The following is a 7,048-nucleotide window of genomic DNA, read 5'->3' on the forward strand; positions in this document are numbered from 1 at the left end:
CCTAGGGCAGAGTAGAGGGGGAGGAGAACTTCCCTGGATATGCTGGACACACTCTTGTTAATACATCCCAGGATCCCATTGACCTCCTTGGCCACCAGGGCACATTGCTGTCCCATGCAGAACTTGTTATCCGCCAGGACTCCCAGATCCCTCTCCATGGTGCTGCTCTCCAGCAGATCACCTCCCAACCTGTACTGCTGCAGTTTATTCTTCCTCCCCAGAGGCAGGACACTACATCTGTCCTTCTGTGAAAGGTGTTTATATGTCCTGTTCACACTTTGAACTTCAACTCAGTCTGTATAAATGAGAAGTCAGATTGTAAATGATTGAGTGTAGAGTGGAGAATGGGTTTTTCCTCTATTTTTTTGGGTTTTATTTTGCCAAAGCTGGATTAGTCTTCAAGTGTCTTTTCTTCCAATTTATCTTAGGGCTGTAGTGCTCTTTGGAATATTAGGTCAATCTTCTTATAAACTTGCCTTGTCATTTAAACCTTTCTTCTTTCTCTGCCTTGTTGGGAATCTCTCTGTTGTTCTTGGAAATCCCTCCTGGTGTTTTCTTTTCAGTAATAATTACAGATGGCATTAGCAAAGACCAGTCCTGAATTTTGCATGCAATAATTTGGCTGGTCAAACAGAAAAGTAATGATATTTGTCCTCTCCTTCCCTCAGCTCACCCAGACATGGGAAATTATCCCATATAAGTTACAGAGGACACAGTCTCAAGCTGTGCCAGGGGAGGTTTAGGTCGGATGTTGGGAAGAAGTTCTTCCCAGAAAGAGAGATTGGCCATTAGCATGTGGTGCCCAGAGAGGTGGTGGAGTCACCATCCCTGGAGGTGTTTAGGAAGAGACTGGATAGGGTGCTTGGTGCTATGATTGAGTTGATCAGATGGTGTTGGGTGATAGGTTGGACTTGATGATCTCGAAGTTCTTTTCCAACCTGGTTACTTCTGTATTCTGTGTGGCTGAAATTTCATTCTCAGTGATGGGCAGGTCATTTTTCCTCTGGGTTTTTGAAGTGATCTTTGCTCTTAAGGCATGGAAACTCTTGATCTGTTCTTTTAATCTGAAATGCCATCAAGAGAAGACACCTCAGAAGGAAGCAGACATTTTCCCCAGCCAACTGCACAATCTGACCGCCTTAGTTGTTTAATACTTATTTGTGTGTCTTAAAAGCAAGCCTTGCCCCTGATTTTCTTCTGTTTTCATGAAAGATTTCTACAATGAGCACCCTAATTTATTACCTTCAAACTTGTATGGCATGAGGGATTGTAATAACAGCTAAATAACCTAAATAATGCAAGTGACTCCTCCTACGTTGTACAACTCAAGCATATGACACATTCACACGGAGCAAACATTAGAATTTTTATGAGGAGAGCCTCTGTGTATTTTCTGCAGCTAATGTTGAGGCTCCAAACACTCTGACATGTTTGGTAAGTTCAGCTGTTACCCTGTCTCCTTGCTAGCACCGCACAGGAAGCTTGAGTTCTCATTGACATGTTCTGTGTGGAAGTGTAGCCACGTTTTATGACCCAGTGCTGGCAATTTGCTCTGACCATCAAATCAAATCATTTCCTCTGAATGAAATGGCTGAACAAGAGAAAACATACCAGGAGGCAATCAGAAAACTTCATTCTGAACAGATCATGATTGCTTGCAAGTGTGGAAAAAGGGGAAACTGTATAACCCACCTCAACATGAGGAAAAACTTCTTAGAGGGGATTTAGTAAATGTTTGTCAATATCTGAGGGCTGGGGTTCAGGAGGGAGGGGACAGGCTCTGCTCACTTGCTCCCTGGGATAGGACAAGGAGCAATGGATGTCAGCTGCAGCACAGGAGGTTCCACCAGAATGGAATAGAAATGGAATGGAATGGAATGGAATGGAATGGAATGGAATGGAATGGAATGGAATGGAATGGAATGGAATAGAATAGAATAGAATAGAATAGAATAGAATAGAATAGAATAGAATAGAATAGAATAGAATAGAATAGAATAGAATAGAATAGAATAGAATAGAATAGAAACCAGGTTGGAAGAGACCTTTGAGATCATCTTTCTTTGAGGTCTCTTCCAACCTTGGTGATTCTGTGACTTTAAGACAATAAATCTTAATTTAATGATCTGAATGTGTTTCTCTGCTGGGTGGCTCCTCCTGAGGTACCTGATCTAGTTGAGGGTGCCCCTGCTGACTGCAGATGGGGTTGGACTAGATGACCTTTGGAGGTACCTTCCAACCCAGACCGCTCTATAATTCAATGGTTCTGTGATGCTGTGATTCTGTGGCTCTATGATTCTATGACATTTCAGCTCTAATAGTTCTGTAATGACACATGAGCTTTTCTTCAGTGTTTAGTAATTAGCCATGTAGGGTAATTTTAAATTCCATTAGCCTGTCCCCTGTTTCCACACCGTTACCAAAAGAGTCCAAAATGCTGAGATGGATGTGTCAACTTTATAAAACTGTTGAGAAAATTCTGTGTCTATCATGAATACAAAAGTACTTGCAGAGTATAGAACATAGCCTACTTTCTGGTATTGCCACCAAGTGTCCTGGTTTGAAGCGAGACAGATCCTCTCTTGCCCCTGAGAGGGGCAAAAGAATGACAAATAAATGGGCTGCAGAAGTGATGGAAAGTTTAAATGGAAAAGCAGTAAGGGTTTGACAGAAGCTGCAATGCATAGTGGCAAAAATAACCCAAAGCTGACAGAGGGACCTGGGGCTACTGGTTGACAGTAGGCTGAACATGAGCCAGCAGTGTGCCCAGGTGGCCAAGAAGGCCAATGGCATCTTAGCCTGCATCAGGAATAGTGTGGCCAGCAGAAGCAGGGAGCTAATTCTGCCCTGTACTCAGCACTGGTTAGGCCACACCCTGAATCCTGTGTCCAGTTCTGGGCTTCTCAATTTAAGAAAGACATTGAGACTCTTGAATGTGTCCAGAGAAGGGCAATGAGGCTGGGGAGGGGTTTGGAGCACAGCCCTGTGAGGAGAGGCTGAGGGAGCTGGGGTTGTTTGGCCTGGAGAAAAGGAGGCTCAAGGGAGGCCTTCTTGCTGTCTACAACTACCTGAAGGGAGGTTGCAGCCAGGTGGGGGTTGGTGTCTTCTCCCAGGCAACCACTGACAGAACAAGAGGACACAGTCTCAAGCTGTGCCAGGGGAAGTTTAAGCTGGATGTTAGGATGAAATTCTTCCCAGCAAGAGAGATTGGCCATTGGAATGTGCTGCCCAGGGAGGTGGTGGAGTCACCATCCCTGGAGGTGTTTAGGAAGAGCCTGGATGTGGCACTTAGTGCTGTGGTTGAGTTGATTAAATGGTGTTGGGTGATAGGTTGTACTTGATGATCTTGAAGGTCTTTTCCAACCTGGTTAATTCCATTCTATTCCCCCATACACACTGTTAGGCTAGTCTCAGGCTGGCCAGGTCTGTGACTGCTCCTCCTCCCCTTCTTCTCCTGGCATTAGGCTAGCCAGGCCTGAGCGACCTTGAGATACTCCCCCACCATTACTCAATAGGGAGCATCTCCCACGGGAGCAGTGAGGGAAGAATGAGGAAGAGAAAGACTTTGCAGATGGATTTATAAGGTGCAGGGTTTATGGGTATGAAATATGCTGCTTCCTGTGTCCACCTCACTGGGTTGGACACTCAGGACACCAGAGGTGTAACTTATGTGGCAGTCCAGGAATCACCCAGCCTAAGCTGCCTCGCCAAGTTAAACAGCTTTTTTTTTACCCACTTGCATTCTGTTAAAGAAATGACCCAAAAAATGAAATTCTGAGTGTGCCCTTAAAGAAAAATCTCCTCTTCTCCCCAGGATCTGGAGAAATCAGACAGGAGAAGTGCTGCAGCAAGTGCTCCAGCCCTCACATGTGTAGGTGAAATGTTGTCATGGATCGATAGAGAAGGAACACATTTCTTCCTGCAATTTCTTTTTGCTCAGCAATCACTTTAGAGCTGAGTGAACAGCAAAATATCCATTTTAGATGGGAAATACAGTACTTCCTCTCCTTGTCTTCCTTCCCAATTGACTATTAAATGAGAACCTGTAATGAACCCTCTCAGCATTCTTAATCTGCGGCAGAGGAGTTGCATGGAACCGTACTGCTGTGCAATATTAACACTAAATCTTAAAGGATTTGTGGGTTTGTAATTTTCCCTTTGACCTTGCAGAGCCCCCAGTATTACAAACTTGTTCTTTTGGTAAGGGTGAATATTTACAGTTCACCTCCATTTCTGCTTCACTTCCTCAAATTATAGGGGGGCACTCTTCTGGCTGGAAGTAATCACAAAATTCAAGGGGTAGGGTTTGGGGCTGGTTGATTTTCTTTCTCATTTCCATCATCAGCAATGGACAGCCAGCTGTCTCCTGCCAGGCTGTGCAAGCCATTTCATTTAAGTGATGACACAGGAGAGCTACAAGCTTTCATTACAGAGGAAATTGTACAACGCCACCAAGCCCCACGAGGAGAGACTGAGGGAGCTGGGATTGTTTAGCCTGGAGAAGAGGAGGCTCAGGGAGACCTTCTTCCTCTCTACAACTACCTGAAGGGAGGTTGTAGCCAGGAGGGGGTTGGTCTCTTCTCCCAGGCAGCCAGCACCAGAAAAAGAGGACACAGTCTCAAGCTGCACCAGGGGAAGTTTAGGCTCGAGGTGAGGAGAAAGTTCTTCACTGAGAGAGTCATTAGCCATTGTAGTGTGCTGCCCAGGGAGGTGGTGGAGTCACCATCCCTGGAGGTGTCCAAGAGGGGGCTGGATGTGGCACTTGGTGCCATGGTTTAGTCATGAGGTCTGTGGTGGCAGGTTGGACTTGATGATCTTTGAGTTCTCTTCCAACCTTGGTGATTCTGTGAGTCTGTGAATAGCGTGAAAATAATGCATATGCACGAAATGTCCCAGCAGGGCTACACAGGACATTAGTGTCCATTGCAAGGTATTTTTCAGTGCTTTACAAATCAGGTTTTCCTGAAATAAATAAGGAAAATAACATTCTCAAGGTAGTAAAGTATGGGAAAAGAATTTCTTCAGAAACAGAACTTACAGAACTTACAGAATTAACCAGGCTGGGAAAGACCTTCGAGATCATCAAGTCCAACCTATCACCCAACACCATCTAATCAACTAAACCATGGCACTAAGTGCCTCATCCAGTCTCTTCTTAACCACTTCCAATGACAGCAACTCCACCACCTCCCTGGGCAGCACATTCCAATGGCCAATCTCTCTTTCTGGGAAGAACTTCCTAACATCCAGCCTAAACCTCCCCTGGTGCAGCTTGAGATTGAAGCAACCAGGCAAAGGAAAGATCAATATTAGGTGAGGAGAAGGAGTGATGGTTATTCCAAATGACACTTCTGTGGACTGGGACATTGTCTGTTAAAATAAATAAATTAGCACTGAAATACTATCCCAAGTGATCAAACCATCCATGAGACAACTATTATATAAATATTGCATGCCTAGAACACTAAACAAAAATGTTTGAACACATGCTGTACATTCAGTGACTGTTGAAAGGGGTTGAACAGAAAGGAAAGTGCTTTGCTTCCTTCAAAGAGTATGCCATGTGCTCTCAGGAATTTCAGCAAGTCACAGCTGCTGACCACAAGGTCTAAACTCATTATTCAGAAGAAGGGATTTTTATTTATTTATCATTATTCTCTAAGGTTATAACCTGGAAATCATAGAATCATAGAATCAACCAGGATGGAAAACACCTCAGAGATCATCAAGTCCAACCTATTACCTAATACCTAACACCTCCTGACAACTAAACCATGGCTTCAAGTGCCACAGCCAAGCCTTTTCTGAACACCTCCAGGGATGGTGATTCCACCACCTCCCTGGGCAGCACATTCCAATGGCCAATCTCTCTTTCTGTGAAGAATTTCTTCCTAACATCCAGCCTAAACCTCTCCTGGCACAGTGTGAGGCTGTGTCCTCTTGTTCTGGTGCTGGTTGCCTGGGAGAAGAGACCAACCCCCACCTTGCTACAACCTCCCTTCAGGTAGTTGTAGACAGCAAGGTCTCCCCTGAGCCTCCTCTTCTCCAGGCTAAGCAACCCCATCTCCCTCAGCCTCTCCTCACAGGGCTGTGCTCCAGACCTCTCCCCAGCCTCGTTGCCCTTCTCTGGACCTATTCAAATGCTCAATATCCTTCTTAAATTGAGGAGACCAGAATTGTTTTCCAACCTTTCCTCAGGGTTCATCTGCACAGTTTCATGGTACATTTTCCCAGTGATCTCTGATCACTGGTGCCTGTGGGGGATTATCATTAAGCAGGCAGTTCAAACTCTTCTCCCTGCTGCAAAATCAGTTCCTCATAATCCTCCTGTAACAAATAAATCAGCACTTATAACCTTCCCATTGCAGTGTGTTGGTCAGCAAGAAGGAAATGTAAGGAGGCCAGCAAAAAAGCAACATAAGGAGGCCTACAAGAAAGCTGGGGAGGGACTTTTTAGGGTGTCAGGGAGTGATAGGTCTAAGGGGAATGGGAACAAACTAGAAATGGGTAGATTGAGATTGGATGTTATGAAGAAGTTCTTCCCCATGAGGATAGTGAGATACTGGAGCAGGTTGCCCAGGGAAGTGGTGGAAGCCTCATCCCTGGAAGTTTTTAAGGCCAAGGCTGGATGTGGCTCTGAGCAACCTGCTGTAGTGTGAGGTGTCCCTGCCCATGACAGAGAGGTTGTAAATAGATGATCCTTGAGGTCCCCTCCAACCTTACCAATTTTCTGATTCTATGATGAATGTTTATTAGGAAGCTTTTCCTTTTCCTTATTTTTAGCAGGGTAATAGTTAAAGTGATCTAAGCTTTCAAACTTCCCAGTGTCAGCTGGAGAATCAGAAAATGCATATGAGGCTTTAATTAACTGCAAAATCTGAAGTGAGCTGCATTGCAGGATACCTGGGGGTTTCAGGGAGGAACGTACATATGTTCTCTCTGCTAATTGAAGATGAGCTGCATTTTAAGGGATTACATCCCCTGAGGTCACAGAGCCAGCGAGAGCAGAGGATAGGAGCAGAATTTGTAAGGGCCTAGAGTAAGCTCG

The sequence above is a fragment of the Melanerpes formicivorus genome, unplaced genomic scaffold, assembly GCF_026170545.1.
Source record: "Melanerpes formicivorus ecotype bairdi unplaced genomic scaffold, bMelFor1.0.p_v2 SCAF_55, whole genome shotgun sequence".
In the NCBI taxonomy this organism is placed as follows: domain Eukaryota; kingdom Metazoa; phylum Chordata; class Aves; order Piciformes; family Picidae; genus Melanerpes; species Melanerpes formicivorus.